Below are 27,290 nucleotides of genomic sequence, written 5' to 3' on the forward strand. Positions count from 1 at the left end.
GCAGTACTTGCTCTGAGTTTCACAAGAGTGTGGTTCATGGAGGATCTCAGACTACCCAGCCGCTCAACCAGCAGAGGACTTTTTGAAATACCATTATCACTTAGTGCCAATTGGTAAGCATCTAGCACCATTGGGTAGTGTCTATCTGCAAGTGCTATTACTTCACTGGGTCCTCATTCTTTTTCGAATCTTTAAGATTGCTGACAGAATGAGCACTTCTTCTGGATGTCTCTGGCTCTCACAGCCTACGTTCCCTCACTCTGGGAGCAGAGAGCTCTCCACAAGGAGCCTATTTCTAAAAGATCCTTGCTTCTTTGCAAATTTTGCTATTTTTAATTTGTTATTTAAACTATAAGTATTTGGGTATCGCATCTTCTAATACCTGTTATCCAGCTTTCCCATTTTAATTGCTGGAGACTCTAGAATACTATGCCTGAATTTCATCCACAACCTTAAAAAAGTAAATAGCAGCTGGGTGGTGGTAGTGCATGCCTTTAATTCCAGCACTTGAGAGGCAGAGGCAGGTGAGTTCAAGGCCAGCCTGGTCTACAGAGTGAGTTCCAGTAGATGCAAGGGCAACACAAAGAAGCCCTGTCTTGGGGGGAAAAAAAGAAAAAAAACTGGTATTTTATAATATGAAGCAAAAAACAAACAAAATTATCTTTTCTAAAGATCATCCATGCTATTGTTACCCCAAAATACCTTTTAAAAGTTTTTCCCTAAGAAATGATTGCTTTAAATTCTTCACCTTGCTACACTGCTTTTATTAATTCAAGATTTAAAGATCTAAATTCTAGTTTTAAAAGGCTATTTAAAGAGATCGAATTTTCCAAGCTTCTATTAAAGCTAGAGTTTAGAATATTGATTTCATATCCTCCCATGCCCAAAAAAATACTAAAAACAATATGTGGGAAAAAGTAAAAATAAAGGAATAAATGTTTATTGAGTGTTTATTATATGTACAATAGTGTGCTGGTGATTTTGAAATATGTTTTATTTTATATAATATCCCTGTGAAGGAGTTATCTTCCTTCTCAACACCATCATCTTTATGTATATACGAAGTTGTGGCTCTGGAGGCAAAATAATTTGGGATAGGGCTGAAGTTGGTAGGCTCAGAACCAAGTGCCTTTGCCCTCATTTTAATTAAAAAAATAAAAACTATAAAACAAAGAAAATGACATGGATCAATATACACCTTTCAATATTAACTGAATATTACTAGTCTCCACTCTTGTATTCTACTTGACTATAGTGAACAAAACAAAAGAAGAACAGTATTTCAAGACCTTGAAAAGCTAGGTGTGGTATTAGTTACCCTAGTTCCAGTAACTAAGGAGACTGGGTCAGGATGCTGACATGAGTCTAGGAGTTCATGGCCAGAAAAAGCAACAACACAAGGTTCCATTTCTCCATATTAAAAAAATTAAAAGTGTTATTGAATGATATCATAGTGGGATAGAGACAATAGAATGTGAAAATCTGTTTGTGGCTTATCTTCCATCTCTTTCAAGGAAACACTGAGACATGTGCTACTGTCACTCAGGTTTCCATTGGTGAAGCTCTCTCTACCTGTAACAATAGCATTAACTGCACATAGAGCTTCTTCAGTGAATCCTCACAAAACACTAAAATCTCAATATTATTTTCATTTTAAAGATACCAAAATTCCAAGTAGCAGGTACAAGTTATTCTCATGGAATAGAATAGTTAATTCTCATGGAGATGTGATGAGAATTAATCTCAAACTAACTATCTCTAAACCACATGAGTGTGTGCTGGTCAGTTTTTTTGTCAGCTTAATTAAAAATTCTGAAAAAAAATTCTGGCAGCTAAACTTGGTAATGTCTGAGAAGAAGGAATCTCTATTGAGGAAATTCCCCCCCACCAGAACAATCTGTAGGCAAGCTTGTACAGTGTTATATTGATTGATGTGGAAAAGCTAGCCCACTGTGTGTGGTACCATCCCTGGGCAACGTGTCTAGGGATGTATAAGAAATCAAACCTGGCAATCCAGGAAAGGCAAACCAGTAAGCAGAATTCCACCCTGGTCTCTGCTTCAGGTCCTGCCTTAATTTCCTGCCCTGACGACAATAAACTGTGAGATGAAATAAACCTGTTATTCTCCAACTTGTGTTTGGTCATGGTGTTTAACAGAGCAATGGAAACCTGACTAAGACTGAAATGGGTACCAAGATTTGCTGTGACAGACCTGACTATGCTGTTTAGGCAAGGGTTGTGGAAGGGAGTTGAAACTTTAAGCTGGAAAATCCATTGAGTGTTTAGAGCTTAATGAGCTGTTGTGAGAATTTGGAAAATAATGAGAGTAGTACAGATAATGGAGGGCTGGCTTATGGAGTTTCAGAAGGAAGTTCAAGGCTTCTTTAAAGACTCTATTTGCATCATTTATGTGACATTTTGAATTAAGAATCTGTGGCTCTCCATGCTTTGTTGACACCCATGGGATGCCTGCCCCTTTCTGAGCAGAAACAGAGGAAGAGTGGATTGTGGGAAGGGGTAATTGGAGGAGAGGAGGGAGGGAAAACTGTGGTCAGGATGTAAAATAAATGAATAAGTTTAATTAATTAATAATAATAATAGGCCAGGTGGTGGTGATGCATGCCTTTAATCCTAGCACTCGGGAGGCAGAGGCAGGCAGATCTTTGTGAGTTCGAGGCCAACCTGGTCTACAGAGCGAGATCCAGGAAAGGCGCAAAACTACACAGAAAGAAACCCTGTCTCGAAAAACCAGATAATAATAATAATAATAATAATAATAATAATAATAATAATAATAATAAATCTGTGGCTCTCTCAGCTGGGGCTAAATAATCAGCAGTGATTAAGAAAACACCAATGTCACTAAAGTGAAACCTTTGCTTTATTGGGACAACTGGTGCTGGTTAGCTGGAGTTGAAAAAGTAACAGTGATTAGGAAGAGACTAACATCATTGAGGTGAAATTCTCTGTGAGTATTTTCTCAGATTCAGTACATAGGAAGCTGCGATCAAGAAGAGCCAGGCTAAAACTCATTCTGGTAGCTGAACTTGGTAATGTATAAAAGTTTTTCACATGGTGCTGGTGTTTGAGGTATGAAGGAGTCATGGGGAGCAGCTGAGACTTGGCACTGTGAGAGGCCAAGAGAGGCCATTGGTGAAGGTGCAGCAACAGTTACTGTGGAGACCTCAGGATGAAGGGGTCATGAGGAAAAGCTGAGGCACCATGTAGCAGAATTGGATTACCTAAAGAGAGGCCAAGGAGGTCAGCAGTGAAGGTGTAACCTGTGTAGAACTCAACATGTGAGAGATCCGAGTGCTGTGAGACAAATGCCAAGGATAGGCACCTGTGGAATGGAGCTGGATAAGCTTACAAAGCAAGCTGTGTGTACTGAAGACGGAGAAGAGGAGATGCTTAGGCCCTTTGAAGGCCAAAGGATGATGAATGGGTCCTATACGTCAAACACTGAACTTTTTATACTGCGAAATTTGGGGCTTGGTTTGAGTTGATTGTTGCTTTGCCCTAGATCTCCCCTCTTAGAATAAGAAAGTTTATTTATTTTATAAGAACCCACAATTGAGAGACTTCGAACTTTTAAAGAGACTTTGGATATTTTAAAGAGATTGAACTTTAAAATATTGAAGCATTTGAATTTTTAAGACTGTGGGACTTTTAAAAATATTTGTTTTATATTGTGATAGTAATATTAATATGAGATGGGGGACAAACAAGAAAGGAGAGGTTACAGTTTAATAGTGTTATATTTGTATGTCATGTTAACAATGGGTCAACTGTGCTGGTTGGTTCTCATCAACTTGACATAAACCTATAGAAGAGAGAATCTCTATTGAGGAAATTTTCCAATGAGAACAACATATAAGGAAACCTGTGGAGCATTTTATTGATTGATGATTGATGTGAAAGGGCCCAGACCACTGTGAGTGATGCCATCCCTAGGCAAGTGGTCCTAGGATATATAAGATCAAATCTAGCAAGCCATGAAGAGAGTTAGTAATCAGTATTTTTCTCCATGATTTTTTTTTTTACAGTACCTGCCTCCAGGTTTCTTCCTTGATTCCTGTCCTAACTTTCCTTCATAATGAACTGTAAGAAAACATAAATTCTTCCTTCCCAAATTGCTTTTGGTCATGGTGTTCATTATAGCAATGGAAATCTAACTAGACAGATTATACTCTATAACATAATCATGACTCTAGAGGCTTTGTTGGTTTATCGTGTTGCATCTAAATAATGGAGTTGGCCAGTGCCCCAGATCAATACATGGTAACTCCCTACAACAGTTATAAGGGTATATTCAGAGTCCCTAGGAAATCTATCCATTTCATTTGAAAGGGATAACAGGCTTAACTATTTAGTGTGAATTATTTGGTCCCATTAGCTCCTGCTTCTCTCTGTCTTAGTTCTAACTCCAGAATTTAGAATAAAACCTGTATTTCATCCAAATGCTTCTTTTAACTCTTAGAGCTTATACTCTGTTCTGAAACGCATCAGTCCATGACCATCATAGATAAATGTGCAGAATGACTACTATAAGACAAAAGCTCTACTATAACACATGAAGATGGGAAATGTTTAGCCTTGACTCTGAACAAAGTTTGAAATCTGGCCAGCATGAAACAACTAAACTCCTTGTAACCATGTCCTTCTTCATTTTAACAAAAGCATCACTTAGTCTGACAAAATATGATACTTCTGCTTATATTTGACATGGTGGAGGATTATAAGACAAGAAAGTATGAGTTGAGAGAAATATAGAAGAAACAAAAGAAAAATGAAGCAGCTATGACTATTTTAGACCTTGACTTTGCCTGAAATGCCCGTGTGCATAGATCCATATTTTAAAATGAATTTGAACATTTACCCAAGCCTAAATTTAGCTCCTCAATTATTTGTTCTGCCTGTCTTTATCATGATTTAGGCTTCATATTTCATTGTGTGGAAGGCATATGTGGCAGGCTAATGGTCTAAATACCTCAGTCTCATTTATAAATATTTATTGCCAACTGCTGTGTTCATGTCTTTGAAGTCATGTGCATGGCTCACTGTGAGCCTGTATTTCCCTCCTCTGCTGATAGAGACAACCTACTCAGCATTTTCTTTACATCAAGAGAACTTGGACACTAAGTGATTTTTTTTTCTAATTCTTCGTCTCATATCACTCACCTCTACTTGTCACAATTTTTCCTCCTTTACTTAACACGCCATGTAGTAAAGGCCAGAGCAATAAACAAACTATGTTGATCTGTCTTGCCAGTGAATGAAAGCTGTGTTACAGCCGACTATGGGTGCCACTGGAAACCAAGTGGCAGTAAGTTTAACTGAGACCAAGAGTCTCATAACATAATGTAAACAGGTCCAGATTCCACATTTGTGTACCAGGAAGACCTGAAGCTATATGAAAGATTGTAATCAATAGATGACAGTACCAAGATGATAGACAAAGTATCAGAATGGTGTCAAAATTTGAAAGCTCCCATGACAATCAATATCCAATCACAGTGTAAAAAAAATATATGTCAAAAGAGGGTAGCTTCTTTAACTTGATATAATGTCTTCAAAAACCTTATCTAACTCATTTAATTGTAAAATATACAGTAAAATATACAGTAACTCCTAAGGTTAACAATGGAATAAGGATGCCTTCTCTTACTCAACTCTAATGCAAATAAACCTAGAAGTTACAGCTAGTAGAATAAAGCAGGAAAAGTAAACAAATGACATAAAGGTGTAAGAAATAAACAAAACTGTCCCTTTTGACAACTGAAAGAAAATATACCAAAACATTTCTAGGAGAAATGAGTGCTATCATCAAGCCACAGTGTATAAGAAAAGCATTCAAAATTGATTGTATTTCTATACATAGTAATGATCACATAGATACTGAAAATAAAAACATACTATTATTTATATTACCTTTAAAAAAGAGAAGAAATTAGGTGTGAGTTTAACATACCTGCACAGAGCTTATAAGATAAGGGAAGCCAAGGCAGAACTGATTAATGCAGAGATATATAGTATTTATGGATTGAAACAATAAAGATGGCAAAGATGTTATTTATCTACAAATTGAAATGCATGTATAATACTATACTTATCAAAATCCATATATGATATTTTGTAGATATAAATTATTCCAAAATTTTTATGAAAAGCAAGGATCTGGAACAGCTTATTTATTCATTCTTTCACAATTTCACACACACATACATATAGATCATACTTTTATAATATTCCTTCCCGTTATCTTCTTTCTTATCATATACTTCCTCCCACTGAACCCCTGCTTCTTTCCAGGAATCCCAATAATAATTTCTGGTCTTTTGTTTGTTTATTTGTGACCCATTGCCTCCATGAGCATGGATGAGGGTTATTTATTTGAAGAAGGACAATCTACCAATGTCTTCACCACTTAGGAATATTATTGGTCCTCCCCCAACAACTATTAACTGACAATAGCTCATGGGGAAGGGGTGGGTGCTTCTTAGAACCTCCTCATCCATGACAGAATATTGGTGGGTCCAGGTTTTTGGAAGTGATCAACTACTCTGTAGGTTCAGAGGTACAACTATCATGCCATGTGCAGATGACGACTTGTCACAGTTCTCCTTTCCATCCACTGGCTCTTATTTCTACTACATCTCCCAGTATATTCTCTGAGCCTTGGGGAGGATGATGTAGCTGTCGCGTAAAGGATGAGCACTCAGGAGCTAAGTGAGGTTTTTAAATCTGGAAGGAATCAAATAGCACAATTTTAAGACTTACTGCATATTTTGAGAAAGAGAGAGAGAGAAAACATGAAGTTGGGTGGATAAGGAAGTTAGGGGAATCTGGGAGAAGCTGGGTGAGGGGAAGACTATAATAAACATACATTGTATGAATATTTTAAAGGATTTAATACATAGCTATATAGTAGGCAAAGCTGAGTGATGTGTGACATTGACAGAGGGACACAGACTAAAGAAATATAATAAAGAGCCCAGAAATATGCCCAGAAAAAAAATGTCAAACTGATCTTGGAAGAATTTGTTAGGAGTATTAGTTCTGTACATGAGCTCCTCCACAGATTTTTTATGGCACAGGCAACTGCCTTTCCACAGAATGAATGGGAAGGGACAGACAGAAAGACAAAAAGGCCTGGGAAGAACCAAAGATCCCTTAAAAATCTAATCTTGGAAAGGACTTTCCATCATTTCTGTGATGTGCTATTGATCACATAGTGATCCTAATGTAATGTGTGATCTGATGGAGGATCACCCAAGGGGCGAGTTTCAGAAAGCAAGGCTAGGGTGGGACTGGACTGGAGGCTGGCTACCAATCCAGAAGGATACAGATAGGTAGGTATTCTTCATTGATACTTTCATATTAAAAGAGTAAAATTACCTTAAATCTCAGGAAAAATGTACAATGAAAGTAACAGTTCCCTCCATGCAGTTTCACCTTCTATTGTTAACAGTGTCAATATCAAAGTCCAACGCTCTTGAAAGCTTCTAGTTTTTTGAACAGTTATTCTCCAGTCCTGAAAAATAAACATTTTTGTGGGTATTTCATCGATTAAATCTAAACTCATTTGACTTGGGCATTGTATAATATCTTAACATATACCCTAAAACTACCTCCTACTCACATACGTTCATACTCACTCACACATTTATGCTTCTACTACCTCATCTTTCTAATGTGCCATAAAAGCCTTCCTGCCTGATATGAAGAGAGCTAGTTAATGGAGAAGAAGTTGGTTGAAGAGGGTAATTATACAAAATGACATATGTCCATAACATTTGGTCTTAACATAAAATATGTCACTGTAGATTCATTCGTCAAGCTTTTGATACAGGGCCAGGGCCTTTTCTTTGAAAGTGGATCTCTGATTAAAGGTTGACATCATGTTTCTTGTATGACTTTTACAATTTCTTGTGCAAGATTCTTTAAATCAAGGACAAGAACTTAAGTATTCCTATATTTTATGAATGTTATCCTTTACTATATTGGGTTTTTTTGTTTCAGTTTTGTTTTGTATTGTGTGTGTGTATTCTTTATTCTTACCATCATCTAATGTAATAACTAATTTAGCCACCAAAGTTTTAAATAATTTCCCACTAACTTTTAGAATCATTTAATTTACTTAATAGTTTTTTTAATATATCATGTTTTATACTATTACAAGTTTTCATGTGACACAACACAAACAGCATAACAAGTTTTAGAAAGAAGTACACCTGAATCCATAGCACTGTGCATCCCAAATGCAGAGTGAGAACAAGAAGTCACTGCATATCCACAGTCATGGAGAACACTGGAAATACACACAGGGACCCAGGCAATACATGTATGCAGTTTTCTGAGAACACTGAAACTGCACGTAATGGACCCACTTTCTGCATGTGTTCACTTTGCTGAAAACACTGGAACTACACACAATGGCCCACTCACTGCATGTGTTCATTCTGCAAAGAACACTGGACACTGTTCTTTATTCTGAACATGTGGATTATCTATCAATTCCAGAGTTGATTAAATAGGCTTGATAAGAGATATTCTATCATCTTTCATCCCACAGGAAAGCAACACTGGGGAGGGGTTGTTTGTATAGAACTTAAATCATTAGCCTCACAGGTACTGTGATAACAAAGTACGTAGAAGAGTTGCCATGAGGCTACAGATTTCAAGAAGAGACAAGAACTATTTCAACTGAAAACAACAACACTGTCCACTTAAGCAGACACTGCTAAGCTTACCATATCTCATTTGTATGACTGTGAAAAGGATCAATTCTGTTCAGTGTTGTTCATTTCAGGCTGTGAAGAGTGGAGACCCTCTTTCTCCATCAAGTGGATTTAAATACAATTTAGAAAGCCAGGGATGCCAGGCGGTGGTGGTGCATGCCTTTAATTCCAGCACTCAGGAGGCAGAGCTGGGCGGATCTCTGTGAGTTTGAGGCCAGCCTGGTCTACAGAGTGCGATCCAGGACAGGCACCAAAACTACACAGAGAAACCCTGTCTCGAAAAAATTTTTTAAAAAAAAAAGACATAATTATTTTAAAAACCTAGAAAGCCAGGGATTTAACCCAGAGGCACAGTATTCACCTGGATTCCCAAGGCCCATTCCTCAATACCACAAAGAAAGTGTTTATTTAATAGAATAAAATGCAGTGATGCATGATTCTTCACTGTTCACCCTAGTTAAATCTATATGATCTAGCAGCATTATCATTTAGGGAACTGATCCCATGTCCAGAAGTTCTGTCTACTGATCTCAGATAAACATGGCCTCCAGTCATCATGTTTAACCTCTGATGATTTAGATCAGATCATTATTAGATAAGATATAAGAGTGTTTTTTTTATAATTACTTATTACCTGTTTTATGTAAGCCATGAGAAACAGTCTAGAGGAGAGACAATGAATGCAAGAGAAGATGAATACTTTCCAGATTTTTGTTAAGGCCTTATGACCATTGACTAATGGCAAGTCAGAAAACTTACCTGGAATGATTAGAAAATGCAGCTGGTGTCATCATTGCATTTTGCCTGAAAGTGTGGTCTTCTATTATACAAGCAACAAATGTTCTTATCCAGTCCTTTCTGGCTGCAGTTCTACTTCATATACCCAAACCAATACCATTCATATTGCTTTTCCAGTATTTAGAAGCTTTTTCTTCATTTATGGGCAAAATGTGTTCTTTACATGGGATGCTTTCATTGCTTTTGTGTTCATGTTTAAATGCTGATTTAATTTATATGATGCATTAGTATACCTTGTTACCCAAGGAATGGATTAAGACTAGATGAGTAGTTTTAACAGAGTTATTAAAGAAAGCTATTAGGGTAAAAATATAAGCTTCAGCGATTGATGACAACCAAGCAACAACTATATCCACTCCTAAGCAAATGGCACTGTCAGAGATCAAGTCCTGCAGTGCATGGGACCAGGGCATGAGGAGGGAAGGCACTATTCATAGCAACCCTTCTAAGAGAGTGACGAACTGTCACAGCCCAAAGCCTGGAGGATAGGCCCAGGGTGTGAGGAAGAGAGATGGTACCACTTTCAGTGCTAACGTCCTGGACTGAGTATGAGGAGGGAGGTTGTTCCTGATAATACTTGGAAAAAGCGGACATGTACATACTTCTCCTTGGAGTTGGTGGAGAACACACAATAGTAGACACTGAGCTCTGCTATTTCAGGGTCTTTCCACTTGCTATTTTGCAAATAGTCCTGTCAGATTGAAATTGTTTTATCCTCAATTTTAAGAAGATATGGAAAAAAATTGTTGTTGGGTTTAAAGAAAGTTTCCTATGCCATAGAGCTACTAAGTGCCCAGCATAAAATCTTTCTTTTCTAAACTGGAAACTACTTTATTCCCCATTGTAAGATTTATTTTATTTTATTTAAAAAAACTTCACAAGCTAAGGCAAAAAGAAAAGCCTGTGAACCAAGTATTACAGGTCTTGTAAAATTATAATGACTAGGAACATCTCCCAATATTTCCCCCTATGAAGTCCACTTACCTGCACTCATTCTAAGAGTGTCATTCACCCACCAGGAGTGGCGCTAGTAACCATTTTAGATAGATCTTTTTCTGCTGTGCATCTTTAGAGGGAGATGGGTCTGCAAGAAATACATCTCAATGATTTTACATTATGAAAAACAGTATATGTACAACACAGAAATTCAAAGGCATGTGAAGATTGGCTTTACTTGAACACTTGTGGGAAGGCAATGTTCATCCTTAAGAATATCATAATATCATAAATGCAACTTGAGCAAGATTGTGCCTCACAGTTACTATCTATCTTTATTAAGTACTCATAAATAGCATAGATAGATGTTTGTTTTTATAATTTGGTCTCTTAGTAGCTGGTACACACAATTAAATCCATTAGGTCCAAACAAAGATTAGAAATAAATTAATGGCCTGGGAGACTGTACTTATGATTCCTTAACCCTTAAAATAGTTTAACATGTGCTCACCCTCATCATCCAGAGACATAGCTTAAGAGGTATTATTTGTTCAACCCTAAGACTATTTCTAGAATTAAAATACCTTATTCAACAAAATATCTAGCCAAGTATAGTCTCATAAATCTGTATCTCTAGCATTCTGAAGGCAGAGGCAGGAGGATTATCCATATAGTCCAAACCACTAAAAAAAAAAAAGTTGAAGTCACATTCCATCACTGGATTGTAAATTCACTGGGCTATAAAAGGACAGCCCAGACCAAATATATTTAGTACTTATTCCAGATCTCAGTCCAGTTTGGACATTACTCTTAAGCTTAATGCTACACACTAAGCATATAAAGGAAATTAACTTCAAATGTCTCAGAGATGAGTTAATTTCATGACTAAGACGGCTTCATGGGGCTGAAGAGATGGTTCAGTGATTAAGAACAGTTACTGATCTTGCAAAGCACCTGGCTCACAACCATCCAGGACTTCAGTTCTAGTTCTTACTTCCACAGGCACCAGGCACGCATGTGGTGTACATACATTCAAGAAGGGAAAATAATCATACATATAAGAATAAAAAAAATCTGATAATATTAATTCACATTTAATTTCATAGAGGAAGAGATGAGAATATGCCATAAGGCCTATAAGATCAGCTAAAACAGTACATCCATCTCTAATTACAACATGCTTAATAATCTTTTGAAGAGAGTAAATACTTTTGCAGTCATAAGACAAATCTTCCCAGTTCCTGTCTGTTCTATTTTAGATCCTGAATTACTCAAAAAGGCCATGTGCTATTGCCATAGACCTAGGGTGGCACTATTGAAAGGTACTAGTGAATTTAGGAAGGTCCTATGACATTATGGAAGGTTGCTAATGCATTTTTGGATATGACCCAAGGGAACTGTGAGTCTTTGGCTTTCTTCTTCCTTCTAGCTACAGTTATCTTTTTCAGAACATGTGTATCCAAGAGCCCTTAGCTCATAGAGGAAGGAGGCAATTATTTCTGAGCTTCTTATGTGTAGTGCGTATTTCTTTTTATGTGTGATGTGTTCTTTGATGATTTCATACATGTAAAGAGTATATTTTGTTCATACACATTCCTAACTCTCCCTTCCTAACTCCCCCTTCCTAAGTACCCTGGACATTTCCCCAACACATTCCTGTGGTGGTATTGTGTTCCCCAAAATATTGTGCATGCTAATAAGCTTATCTGGGGTCAGAGAAGAGAACAGTCACAATATTAAACATTGAGGATAGGCAGAGGTAACACACACCTTTAATCCTAGCATTCCAGAGGCAGAAATCCATGTGTTCAAGGATACAGCCAAGCATGATGACTCACGCCTTTACTCCCAGAAAACGAGCCTTTAATCCCAGGGAGTGATGGCAGAAAGCAGAAAGATATATAAGGCATAAGGACCAGAAACTAGAAGCTTTTGACTGGTTAAGCATTCAGGCTTTCGAGAAACAGTTCAGCTGAGAGCCATTCGGATGAGGACTCAGAGGCTTCCAGTCTGAGGAAACAGGATCAGCTGAGGAACTGGCGAGGTGAGGTAGCTGTGGCTTTTTCTGCTTCTCTGATCTTTCAGCATTCACCCCAATAACTGGCCTCAGGTTTGATTTTATTAATAAGAACTTTTAAGATTCCTGCTACACATCCCCTTTCTACCTTCATGTTCTCTCCTTATTATTTACTTAAAAATCATTGAGACCAAGTATTGGAGTAGTGGCTGATATTATCAGCTTGATCTTATATTATCGTCTTGCAGGGGAACCATGACTGCAGTGAGTATCTGAGTGCAGACGTCACAGCAGCCTTCCACATCCTCCAGCTTTAAGTCTTTCTGTCACCATGTCCATGGTATTCACTGAGCACTATAGACAATGATACATATGTCCCATTTAGGGCTGAGAACCCACCAGTGCTCACCACTTGATCAGTTACAAGTTTCGTTTTAATTGTTGTCCACTGCAGGTAAAGTTTCTTTGGCCAAGAATGACAGATAGCATGGGTACAATTTCTGGGTATAAACATAACATTTAGGATGCAGTTAGATAACATGTACATTTAGCAAACCAGTAGTAACTTCACCTCTAGGACCTCCTGAGCACTGGGTTTTTTAAATTGGGTTTTTTTTAAATATGTTTATGATAATAGTCTTGAATTCCCTTCTATAGAGCAGGTCTCCAATCTAATCATAAAGCAGTGGATTACCCCCTATTACTGTCATACCACTATGGCACCAGTGGGCACATCTTCCCCAGCAGATCAGTATTGTAGTATGCAAGAGTCACAAGTTGAGTGATACCGGTGATGATTTTTCCCCCAGCAACCTGCACTTTGAAAACGAGCCAGAAGGGAGGAAGATTCCAGGCCAGTCCCAACTTGAGTTCTCTATGTCCTGCAGACAAAATGTACTATGTATTCAGAAATAGGGTCTTATCATCTATTTATGATGAGTAACCAAGAAATGTGACAACAGTTTGTCTTGCTTTGGAGACTTGTAGGGCTTCCCTGACCAATAACTCATATAAAGCTATCTCATATGTGGCACTGAAATTTTCATTTAGTTACCCATGTTTTCTGGAGCAAGCATTGTCCACCCATGTGGATACAGATATCAAATTTTTTAAAATTGTATTTTAATTAGCTTGCAAAATAGTGGATTTCCATGGGAGTTTTTGTACTATCTTTGAGTTTTTCTGGCCCCAATCATAACCCCTTCTACATTCTGCCCCCTCCACCCTACCCCTGATTAAACTTTTAACCCCAAGTATCTCCCGCTCCAATCTCATATCACATCTGGTCTACTATTCTCCCATACTCTGTAGGGTCTTTCCCTCCCCTCTCATGGGCTATTTCTAGCTTCCCAACCTCAACAGACACTCCAAATTAAACACACAAATCTAAAATTCAAAGCTAAGATCCGCATATTAGAGAAAGCATATGGTGTTTCTCTTCCTGGGCCTGGGTTACCTCATTTAGTATATTTTTCAGGTCCATTCCTTTTCCTACAGACTTCATTTCTCTTTACAGTTGAATGAAATTCCATTGTGCATATGAACCACATTTTATTATCCATCCATCAGCTGATGGATATCTAGGCTGATTCCATTTCCTAGCTATTGTCAATAGAGCATCAATGAAAACATATGCACATATGTCTCAATAAGAGGATGTGGAGCCCTTTGGGTATGTGTCTAGGAGCAGCAGAGCTGCATCATATGGTGGTTTTACTTTACTTTTTAGTGGCCACACTAGTTTATACTCCAAGTATTCTCTTCCCCCCACATTCTCACCAGTATTTGCTATCATTTGTTTTCTTAATGATACCTATTCTGACCATGGTGAAATGGACTCTCAAAGGTTTTAATTTGCATCTACCTAATGGCTAATAACACTGATTGCTTTTTAAAGTGATTTTTTTTAGCCATTTGTATTTCTTCTTTTGATAATTCTCTATTCAGTTTCATGGCCCATTTTTACTAGGAATGTGTTTTCTTGATGTTTAGTTTTTTAGTTATTTGTATATTCTATTCACTTTGTATATTCTATGTATTCTATATATCCTCTGTTGGATATAGAGTCAAAAAATATTTTCTCCACATTCTATAGGCTATCTCTTCATTTGACTGACAGTTTCTTTCAATATTAAAAAAAGCCTTCCAGTCTCATAATATACCATTGTTGATTATTAGCTTTATTTCCTGAGTGGTCCAAATCTTATTTATCCATTATCTTATCTTTATAGATATATCTTCACGTGTACCTCTACCTTTTCTTCTAGCAATTTCATTGGTCCAGTACTTATGTTAAGGTTCTTGATCTATGTGGAGTTGTTGCTGTTGTTGTGTTGTTGTTTTGGCAAGGTAAGAGATAAGAAGTTAATTTCTTGACCAGTTTCCCCAGCATCATTTGCTGAAATTTTCTCTCCAGTGTAAGTTTTTTGGAATCTTTGTCAAAACGAGGACTTCTATAGTATTTATAGCTCCATCTGCTATTCTATTCCATGACCCGTGTGTCTGTGTTTGTGCAAGTACCTCACTCTTATCACTGTGACTTTGTAGTATAACTTGAAATCAAATATGGTGATACCTCTAGCAATATTCTTCTTTTTTCTCAGGATTTCTTTAGCTACCTATGGTCTTTTGTGCTTCCATAGATGAATCTTAAGAATTTTTTTTATTTATGTGAGAAAAACATCACTGCAATCTGTATTTGTGTTGCATTGACTCTGTAGATTGCTTTTGGTAAAATAGACATTTTTACAATACTGTCTTTTTGCAGTCATGGAAGAGTTTCCCATTTTTCTAATAAATCACTCAATTTCTTTGTTCAGTCTTTTAAAGTTTTCTTTATAGTGATCTTCCTCTTTCGCTAGGCTAATTGAAAGGTATTTTAAGGCTATTGTGAATGACATTGTTTTCTTTATTTCTTTTTTCAGTTTGTCTTTGGTATATGAGCAAGCTAATGATTTTCTTGTGTCAATTTTTCATCCTGACCATTCCATCCAAATGCTACAGGATGCTCATATTTCTCAGCAGCCAATGGGACTTTCTCCAAATTATTTCTTTAAAAGTTCTTTCTATATCCTAGATATTAACCCTCTGTCAGAATTGTAATCGATAAAGATTTTTTCCACTATGTAGCTTTATCTTTACTCCAATGGTGGTGTCCTTTTCTGTGCATGAGTTCTCAGTTTCATGGAAGCCCACTTATTATCAGTCTTAATGCCTGTGCCATCAGGGTCCTGTTCAGAAAGTCCTTTCACGTGCAAGTGAATTCAGGCATATCCAACATTTTCTCCTCTATTAAAGTCAGGCTATCAGTTCTTATATTGAGGACCTTGGTCATAGGGAGCTAGGTTTTGTTCAAGATAAGAAGTGAGGATTGTGTTTTATTCTTCTACATGTTAACTGGCCAGTTTGACCACTGCCGTTTGTTGAAAATTTTTCTACAATGTGTATTATTGGATTCTTTGTTAAAAGTCTAGTGACTGTAGGTGTGTGGGTTTATATGTGGGTCCTCAGTTCTATTCAATTTACCAATGAGTTTGTTTCTACATGCCTGTTATGTGTAGGCTTTACCTTTTCAGAGTACCACACATGTCTTGGGATTCTCACTGGTACTTTCATCTTATTTTGCCATTGTCCTTGTCTGTTTGCTCTACTTCCTCCACCTTGTCTTCAAGCTCAGATATTCTGTCCTCTCCTTGGTCCATTCTATTAGTCTTTCCGTAAAGCTTTTTTCCATTAAGATTCATTGTGTTGTATTCATTTCTATCATTTTTTTTTAATTCTGGGTCAGAAGGAACTTTATTGGCTTGCCTGGGAAGACACAAGCTTAAGTTACTGTTCTATTTCTGTGAAGAGACACCATGACCAAGAAAACTTATATAAGGAAGCATCTAAAGGAGGGATTGTTTCATGTTTCAGAGGGTGAGTCCCTGACCATCGTGTCAGGAGTGAGGCTGCAGGTAGACAGGCATGGCTCTGAAGCAGCGTTTAACTGCGATTTTTCGTCACTGTGTCTTTGTGGAATTCTTCCTCCAGCGTCTTGTTTCACTTTCCTTATTTCATCTATTTGTGTCCTCAATCAGGAGCTTGTTTATTTTTAATTTCTTTGAAAATACTTGTAACAATTCTTTTGGGTTTGCTAAGATTTCATCTAACTCAATCTCACTAGATGCTGTTACTCTATAGTTAATAATTTTTGCAGGAATTGTGTTGTGTTGGTATTTTGTGTGTTTCATACATTACTTTGTTGGGATTTATCCATCTGATGTTATTTCTTTGCTTGGTTTAATTTTTTTATTTAATAATTTTTTTTAAGAAATTCGTACATGATCACTGCATCTATACCACTCTTGTGCCTCCCTTATTCCCCTTCAAATCCTCCCAAGTCCCCTGCCCAAATTCATGATATTGTCTTTGGTTATTATTGTTACATGTATATATATATGTGTGTGTGTGTGTGTGTGTGTGTGTGTGTGTGTGCGCATGTGTGTGTGTGTGTGCGTGTGTATGTGTACATATATATGAGTACATATATACATATATTTGTATCTGTACACACATGTGTATATATAGTCTTTTGAGTCTATTTAATTTTGTGTGTACATACATGTGTCCAGGGCTGACCACTTTATGTTGTCAACATATGTGAGAGCTTACCCTGGAGGAGACGGATTCTCCCACTCTTAGCAAACATTGACTACCTGTAGCTCATCATGTAGGAATTGGACCATGTGGAATCTCCCCTGCCTGCAATTGGCATGTCGACTTGTATTATAATTATGCTGGTGTTGTTCTGACAGCCAAATTGGTGAGGGTTCACGGCTTCAGCTTCCCGGTCATGTACTGGAGACACTATCTCATAGCAGACTGTGTTTTATATTGTTGTTCCTTATCAGCTATGTTCTTTCAGTTGACATATTTGCAATGTTCGTATGGAAACTGAATGTTGTAGAGTTGAGTGTGTAGTTCAGAAAATAGTTCCTGAGTCCAGAAGCTCAGAGTGTTAGATGCAAACTCTATATGATTTCTTGCAAGAACAACCCTAGTTGCTTAATATTTATCACTATGCATACATCATCCTAACTAATTAATAACAGTTGCTCTGTTAACTTCAGTCATTGTTGAAGGATAACTATCCAGAGATGGTGTGTAGTATACTCAGATTTTAGTAAGATTAGGAGTGGAAGGGAAGTGTGAGGGGCGCAGTAAGGATAAGGACTGAATATTAGATCAGCTTTGAAAAGAAAAAAATTGAGATGCGTAAACTAGCTAGAAAGGGAAAGTTTGGATATTGTTAGACTCCACAGATTCTAGAGGCAGTCAAAGCTATGGAAGGTTATAATTAAGAAGAAAAACCAGGAGGGAATAAGGATGAGAGCTTGAAGAAAACACAGAAATAAGAGGTGCATATATGAGATGTGGCTTCTAGTAAACTGAGTAAAGAAAAATAAACATTCCTAAGACTTAACTGAACAATACACAAAGGGAAAACCATCATGAAACATATATGCAAAGTGGAAACTGAGTCACAGAAAGATAAGGAGTAGAAGGAACATGTATGAAGGGAATAGCTGGCACAGCTGTGCTGGGTTAAAGGTGACATCCTCAGATCCCTCTGGCTCTAGCAAGTTCCATGTGGCACTGTGTGCAGGAGGGACTAATGGAGGTCATTGGCCTCTGCTTCCTCTGTGTTCTTGGGGTTCTGGTGTGATAGCTCCCTGGCACCCCTGCACTACTCTGTGGCCCCTTCTAGACCTGTAGTTAGGGTATATGTGAGAACAGCACTTGCTTCTAAGTTCAGCTGCTGTGTGTTGGGCAGCTTCATTTGGTAGGCAGGCAGGCTGATGTGGAGAGGGCTTCCTGCTGGGCTAGACTTACTGCCTTTCTTCTCTGCTTCTCCACAGAGGTCTCCTCTAGCTTAGCAAGTTCAGTTACTTGGTTCTTGTTGGGTAAGAGTTTTTTGTATCTTATCTTTACTGTTTCCTCTCGCTCAATTTCAGTGATGAGGTTTCCAGTCTGTCTGCCATCTTACTCAGAAGCCGAGTATATATTTGTTGGAAAATCTATGGACCTTCCTCCTCAACTTCTTGTCTTTGGCTTTCTGGAAGATGAGGTGAGTTATTTGGCTCCATCTAGTGTTCCCACCAAGATGTGCTGCTTGCCTATGGGCCCCAAATGCTGACTAAAACCTCCAAACTGTGAGCAAATATAAATCTTGTCTTTTTATAAGCTGCCTCTGGTATATTATGATAACAGTAGAAGGTTAACTGTGTGAGTAGCTGTGCATCACTGCAACCAAACGACTGTGGTAATCAAGTCAAGAAGAGGGAAGACTGCTCTGGGCTCAGAGTCTTGGAAGTTCCTGTCCATTGTTAGTTGAACTCACTGCTTTAGGCCCTGTGGGACATCAGGGTGTCTTGGCAGTGGCAGTTGGTGGAATGACCTGTTCACCTCATAGTGGTTAGAAAAAAAAGATATCCAGGATCTCAATGTCCCCTTCAACCACATGTCCATAGGATCCTAACAGTCTCTTGCTAAGCCTTACTGTTTAAGGGTAGCACTACAGGCTGGGACCACAAGCCTTTAACACATGGGCCTTTGAGTTAAAGGTGTGTCATTCAACCCACAGCCGGTACATACTGATTAACATACTACCAATGAGTCTAGAAAAACCAATCTGAGCAGAAGAAATGCCCAGACATAGGCAGCAGTGTGACTTTCAGCAGTTTCCATTTCAAAGAATTCAGAGTCACTAATAGGCTAGGACAGGTGTCAGTTTTCTGTGTGGTCTATCTCCATATTCTTATAAAAAAAAAGACAAAAACAAACAAACAAAAAAACCTCAACTTTACAGCGCTTTCCCACTATATTGGCTTGTTAAAAAATTTTCAAAGTGTAAAACATTGAGTCACTGTCCCAGAAATGTCACAAAATAAGTATTTCCAGGTCTCACTGTGAACACGTTACTTCAAACCTATTTAGAGATTATTATGCATACTGAGATCAGAAATGTCTGATGCAGGCCACGAAGCTCCGTTTGAAACTTTTCCAGCCTAATTGGTTTAGCCTTAGTGACCTTCTCTCTTGGCTTTCAGATTAAAAAAGAATTTTCAGTAGGAATGTAAGGAGTAATAGAAAATAACAACAGAAGGAAAAAACCCACAATCTCATAATGTGCAGTGGAACAAAATGAGTATAAATTGAATAACCTACAGTGAAACACAGATCTATAACAACAAATGTACACAGGGCTCAGGACATGGCTCAGTGGATAAGAAGACTGGCTGTGCTTTCAGAGGACTGAGTTTCGGTTCTCAGAATCAATGTAGTTCTTTATAATCACCTATAACTACAGTTCCAGAGGATCACATGCCCTTTTCTGACATCCACAGGTACCAGACATGTACATAGTACACAGACCTATGTGCAAAACACTCATACACATAAATTTTTAAAAATAAAACATTTTTTAAAGAAATGTGTGAACATAGCTAGAATGGGCAAATTTAGAGATTAAAAAATGAATATTAACATATTTTTCTAACCTTAACGAGAATTAAGATACATTGCATGTTTCCAAATCTTTCCTGTTGGCATCAACCTCCTTTTTTAAAAAGCAATATGGCCAGGTGGTGGTGGCACATGCCTTTAATCCCAGCACTCAGGAGGCAAAGCCAGGCAGATCTCTGTGAGTTTGTGGCCAGCCCGGTCTACAGAGCTAGATCCAGGACAGGCACCAAAACTACACAGAGAAACCCTGTCTTGAAAAGCCAAAAAATATTTTTTTTTCTTTAATAAAAATACAAATAAAAATAAAAGGCGATCCTGCCCCGGACGTCCCTTCTGGACCAGAGGTGAGTGTCCGGGCTCAGCCTAGACCCCATCCCTGGGCACCAGTCACTCCAGGGAAACCTGCCCAACTTGGCCCCAGGTTCTGGCCACTGGGCAGGTTCCCTTCTAGCCCTACCGGGACGGCTCCTCTTCTCCAAGACCCCCGGCAGACCCTGCAATCTCCACGCCCTGCCCCCATGCCCATCCGCCAGAGACCCCAGCCACTTCCTGAGACTTAGAGACCGGCCTCCAGCTCCCATCCTGCCCCGGACTTCCCTTCTGGCAGGAGGTGAGTGTCTGGGCTCAGCCTAGATCCCATCCCTGGGCACCAGCCACTCCGGGGAAGACCTGCCCAACTTGGCCCCAGGTTCTGGCCACCGGGCAGGTTCCCTTCTAGCCCTACCAGGAAGGCTCCCCTTCTCCAAGACCCCCGGGCAGACCCTGCAATCTCCACGCTCTGCCCCCACGCCCATCTGCCCGAGACCCCAGCAACTTCCTGAGACTTAGAGACCGGCCCCCAGCTTCCATCCTGGCCCGGACTTCCCTTCTAGACAAGAGCTCCCATCCTGCCCTGGAGTTCCCATTTGGACAAGAAAGCTCCCATCTGGACAAGAGAGAGAGACTTCCTGAATCTGTCAGCTCTGTCTGGACCAAGTGCGCTGATAAGACCAAGAACGAACCACAAGGAGATGGGCAGATGTCAAGGCAGAAGTACATACAACAAAATGAAGAGTAATACAACATCACCAGAACCTAGCCCTCCTCCAACATCTAGACCTGAACATCAAAAATTGGAAGAAGCAGAAGAAAACAGCCTTATGAATAACATCATGAAGAAGGTAGAGGCTCATACAGAGGAAAAGACAAAAAAGTGGGAAGAACACTATAAAAAACTAGAGGAAAGGACAAATAAAGTAGAAGAAAACAATAAAGTCCTGGAAGAAAACATTAAAGCACTGAAAGAAAATCATGAAAAAGCAATGAAACAAATGAAGGAAACAGTCCAAGACCTTAAAAGGGAAATAAAAAAATGAAGAAGACACAAACAGAGGGAATGCTGGAAATAGAAAATCTGAGTAAATGATTGGGAACTTCAGATGCAAGTATAACCAACAGAACGCAAGAGATGGAAAAGAGGATCTCTGGCGTTGAAGATACGGTAGAAGAAATAGATTCATCAGTCAAAGAAAACACTAAAGCCAACAAAGTCATGAACCAAAATGTCCAAGAAATTTGGGTCACCATGAAAAGACCAAACCTACGAATAATAGGGATAAAAGAAGGAGAAGAATACCAACTCAAAGGCACAGAAAATATATTCAGCAAGATCACTGAAGAAAACTTTCCCAACTTAAAGAAGGAAATGCCTATGAAGATGCAAGAAGTCTATAGAACACCAAACAGACTAGACCCCCCAAAAAAGTCCCCTTGCCACATAATAATTAAACAACTAAATGTACAGAATAAAGAAAGAATATTAAGGGCAGCTAAGGAAAAAGGCCAAGTGACTTATAAAGGCAAACCCATCAGAATAACATCCGATTTCTCAATGGAGACTTTGAAAGCCAGAAGGTCCTGGACAGATGTAATGCAGACACTAAGGGACCATGGATGCCAGCCTAGACTAATATACCCAACAAAACTTTCAATCATCATAGACGGAGTGAACAAGACATTCCAAGACAAAGCCAGATTTAAACAATACTTGTCCCCAAACCCAGCCCTACAGAAAGCACTAGAAGGAAAATTCCAACCTAAGGAAGTCAGATACACCCTCAAAATCACAGGCAATAGATAAAGCCACAGCAGTAAACCCCAAAGAAGAGAAGTACACATACACTACCACCAAAAAATAACAGGAATGAACAATCACTGGTCATTAAATCCCTTAATATCAATGGACTTAATTCACCTATAAAAAGATATAGGCTTACAGAATGAATACGAAAGCAGGACCCATCTTTCTGCTGCATACAAGAAACACATCTCAAATTCAAAGATAGACACTACCTAAAAATAAAAGGCTGGGAAAAGACTTTCCAATTAAACGGTCTTAAGAAACAAGCGGGTGTAGCCATCCTGATATCCAGCAAAATAGACTTCAAAGTAAAATCAATCAAAAGAGATCAAGAAGGGCATTACATACTCATCACAGGAAAGATCCACCAAGATGAAGTTTCAATTCTGAACATTTATGCCCCAAACACAAGGGCACCCACATATGTAAGAGAAACATTACTAAAGCTTAAACCACATATAAAACCCCACACATTAATAGTGGGAGACCTCAACACCCCACTTTCACCACTGGACAGATCTCCGAAATCAAAACTTAACAGAGAAATAAAGGACTTAACTGATGTCATGACTCAAATGGACTTAATCGATATCTACAGAACATTCCATCCTAACAAAAAAGAATATACCTTCTTCTCAGCAGCCCATGGAACCTTCTCTAAAATCGACCACATACTTGGTCACAAAGCAAATCTCAACAGATACAAAACAATTAGAATAACCTCCTGTGTTCTATCAGACCACCATGGTCTAAAGTTAGATTTCAACAACAACAGAAACTACAGAAAACCTACAACCTCATGGAAACTGAAAAACGCTCAACTGAATCACCAATGGGTTAAGGAAGAAATAAAGAAAGAAATTAAAGACTTCCTAGAGATCAACCAAAATGAAGACACCGCATACCCAAACTTATGGGACACTATGTAAGCAGTGCTAAGAGGGAAATTCATAGCACTAAATGCCCACATAAAGAAGTTGGAGAAATCTCACACTAGTGACTTAAAAGCACACCTGAAAGCTCTAGAACAAGAAGAAGCAAAGTCTCCCAGGAAGAATAGACGCCAGGAAATTATCAAAGTGAGAGCTGAAATCAATAAAATAGAAACAAAGAGAATACAAAAAAAATCAATGAAACAAAGAGTTGGGTCTTTGAAAAAATCAACAAGATAGACAAGCCCTTATCCAAACTAACCAAAAGACAGAGAGAGAGCATCCAAATTAACAAAATCAGAAATGAAAAGGGGGATATAACAACAGACATTGAGGAAATCCAGAGAATCATCAGGTCATACTTCAAAAACCTCTACTCCACAAAACTGGAAAATCTAAAAGATTTTATCTAAGTGGATAATTTTCTGGATAGGTACCACATACCTAAGTTAAATCAAGACCAGATAAACTATTTAAATAGTCCAATAACCCCTAAGGAAATAGAAACAGTCATTAAAAGTCTCCCAAGCAAAAAAAAAAAAGCCCAGGACCAGATGGTTTCAGCACAGAATTCTACCAGATCTTCAAAGAAGAGTTAATACCAATACTCTCTAAATTGTTCCACACAATAGAAACAGAAGGATCATTACCAAACTCCTTCTATAAGGCTACAATTACCTTGATTCCTAAACCAAACAAGGATACAGCAAAGAAAGAGAACTACAGACCAATCTCTGTCATGAACATTGATGCAAAAATACTCAATAAAATACTGGCAAACAGACCCCAAGAACACATCAAAACAATTATCCACCATGATCAAGTAGGCTTCATCCCATGGATGCAAGGGTGGTTCAACATACGAAAGTCCATCAATGTAATACACCATATAAACAAACTCAAGGAAAAAAAACACATGATCATCTCACTAGATGCAGAAAAGGCATTTGACAAAATCCAACACCCCTTCATGATAAAGGTCTTGGAGCGATCAGGAATACAGGGAACATACCTAAACATAATAAAGGCAATTTACAGCAAGCTAACAGCCAACATCAAATTAAATGGAGAGAAACTCAAAGCAATTCCACTAAAATCAGGAACGAGGCAAGGCTGTCCGATCTCCCCATACTTATTCAATATAGTACTTGAAGTTCTAGCCAGAGCGATAAGACAACATAAGGAGATTAAAAGGATACAAATTGGAAAGGAAGAAGTCAAGCTTTCCCTATTTGCAGATGACGTGATAGTATACTTGAGTGACCCCAAAGATTCCACCAAGGAACTGATATAGCTTATAAACACCTTCAGCAACATAGCAGGATACAAGATCAACTCAAAAAAATCAGTAGCCCTCCTATATACAATTGACAAAGAGACTGAGAAGGAAATCAGAGATACATCACCCTTTACTATAGCCACAAATGACATAAAATACCTTGGGGTAACACTAACCAAGCAAGTGAAGGACCTATATGACAAGAACTTTAAGTCCCTGAAAAAAGAAATTGAAGAAGATGTCAGAAAATGGAAAGATCTCCCATGCTCATGGATAGGCAGGACTAACATAGTAAAAATGGCAATTTTACCAAAAGCAATCTACAGATTCAATGCAATCCCCATCAAAATACCAACACAATTCTTCACAAACCTGGAAAGAATAATACTCAACTTCATATGGAAAAACAGAAAACCCAGGATAGCCAAAAGAATCCTGTACAATAAAACAACCTCTGGAGGCATCACAATCCCTGACTTCAAGCTCTACTATAGAGCTACAGTAATAAAAACAGCTTGGTACTGTCATAAAAACCGACATGTGGACCAATGGAATCGAATTGAAGACCCTGACATTAATCTGCACACCTATGAACATATAATTTTTGACAAAGAAGCCAAAAGTGTACAATGGAAAAAAGAAAGCATCTTCAACAAATGGTGCTGGCATAACTGGATATCAACATGTAGAAGGCTGCAAATAGATCCATATCTATCACCGTGCACAAAACCTAAGTCCAAGTGGATCAAGGACTTCAACATAAATCCAGCTACTCTGAACCTGCTAGAAGAGAAAGTAGGAAGTAGTCTTGAATACATTGGCATAGGAGATCACTTCCTAAATATAACACCAGTAGCACAGACACTGAGAGAAACAATCAACCAATGGGACCTCTTGAAACTGAGAAGCTTTTGTAGAGCAAAGTATACGGTCAACAAGGCAAAGCGACAGCCTATAGAATGGGAAAAGGTCTTCACCAACCCCACATCTGACAGAGGACTGATATCCAGAATATATAAGGAACTCAAGAAATTAGACATCAAAATGCCCAACAGTCCAATTAAGAAATGGGCTATAGAACTAAACAGAGAATTCTCAACAGAGGAAACTCAAATGGCTGAAAGACATTTAAGGAATTGCTCAACATCCCTAATTATCAGGGAAATGCAAATCAAAACAACTCTGAGATACCACCTTGCACCTGTCAGAATGGCTAAGATCAAAAACACTGAAGACACCTTATGCTGGAGAGGATGTGGAGCTAGGGGAACTCGCCTCCACTGCTGGTGGGAATGCAAGCTTGTACAACCATTTTGGAAATCAATATGGCACTTTCTTAGAAAATTGGGAATCGGGCTGGAGAGATGGCTCAGAGGTTAACAGGACTGACTGCTCTTCCAGAGGTCCTGAGTTCGATTCTCAGCAACCACATGGTGTCTCACAACCACCTGTAATGAGATCTGGTGCCCTCTTCTGGCCTGCAAAGACACATGCAGACAGAACACTGTATACATAATTAATAAATAAAATCTTTACAAAAAAAAAAAGCACAACAGCTAATTCCATGATTTAAAAAAAAAAAAAGAAAATTGGGAATCTATCTCCCCCAAGATCCAGCTATACCACTCTTGAGCATATACCCAAGGAATGCTCAATCATACCGCAGGAGCACTTGCTCAGCTATGTTCATATCAGCATTGTTTGTAATAGCCAGAATCTGGAAACAACCTAGATGCCCTTCAACTGAAGAATGAATAAATAAAATGTGGTACATATACACAATGGAATACTACTCAGCAGAGAAAAACAATGACATCATGAGGTTTGCAGGCAAATGGATGATGGATCTAGAAAAAAAATCATCCTGAGTGAGGTAACCCAGACTTAGAAAGACAAACATGGTATGTACTCACTCATAGGAGGATACTAGATGTGGAACAAGGATGACTGGACTGCTACTCACATCACCAGGGAGGCTACCTGGAAAACAGGACCCCAAGAAAGACACGAGGATCACCCAATGACCGAGAAATGGATGAGATCTACATGAACAGCCTGGACATGAGTGGGGGAAATGAAGGGCGAGGGTCAACGGAAAGAGAGCTTGGGGGAGCGGGAGATCCCAGCTGGATCAACAACAGAGAGGGAGAACAAGGAATAGGAGACCATGGTAAATGAAGACCACATGAGAATAGGAAGAAGTAAAGTGCTAGAGAGGCCCACAAAAATCCACAAAGATACCCCCACAATAGACTGCTGGCAATGGTCGAGAGATAGCCCGAACTGACCTACTCTGGTGATGGGATGGCCAAGCACCCTAATTGTCCTGCTAGAAACCCCATCCAATGCCTGAGGGATCTGGATGCAGAGATCCACGGGTAGGCCCCGGCGGAGCTCCGGGAGTCCAATTGGCGAGAAAGAGGAGGGTTTATATGAGCGAGAATTGTTGAGACCAAGATTGGATAAAGCACAAGGACAAATAGCCAAACGAATGGAAACACATGAACTATGAACCAATGGCTGAGGGGCCCCCAAATGGATCAGGCCTCTGAGTGGGTGAGACAGTTGATTGCCTTGATTTGTTTGGGAGGCATCCAGGCAGTGGGACCGGGTCCTGTGCTCATTGCATGAGTTGGCTGTTTGAAATCTGGGGCTAATGCAGGGTCGCTTGGCTCGGCCTGGGAGGAGGGGACTGGACCTACCTGGACTGAGTCTACCAGGTTGATCTCAGTCCTCGGGGGAGGCTTTGCCCTGAAGGAGGTGGGAACAGAGGGTGGGCTGGGGGGAAGGGGAGGGGGGCGGGAGGGGGGGAGAACAAGGAAATCCATGGCTGATATGTAGAATGAATTGTATTGTAACATAAAAAAAAAAATAAAAAAATAAAAGGCAATATGGGTAAACTGAAATGGAAGTTTTTTTTTGTTGTTGTTTTTTGGTTTTTATCGAGACAGGGTTTTTCAGT

At 38.9% G+C, this 27,290-nt stretch overlaps 1 long non-coding RNA gene across 1 annotated transcript; it reads right to left on the reverse strand.

Moving 5' to 3' along the window:
- Positions 1 to 6,210: 6,210 nt before the first annotated feature.
- Positions 6,211 to 10,624, reverse strand: LOC128104373 (uncharacterized). The gene is made up of 3 exons (XR_008215978.1): positions 10,524 to 10,624; positions 7,399 to 7,534; positions 6,211 to 6,744 (listed from the first exon to the last, which is right to left on the reverse strand). It is a non-coding gene; the product is annotated as an uncharacterized LOC128104373 (long non-coding RNA).
- Between the last annotated feature and the right edge of the window lie 16,666 nt (positions 10,625 to 27,290).

Source organism: Peromyscus californicus, unplaced genomic scaffold, assembly GCF_007827085.1.
Source record: "Peromyscus californicus insignis strain IS unplaced genomic scaffold, ASM782708v3 Scaffold_8__1_contigs__length_139910024, whole genome shotgun sequence".
Lineage (NCBI taxonomy): Eukaryota > Metazoa > Chordata > Mammalia > Rodentia > Cricetidae > Peromyscus > Peromyscus californicus.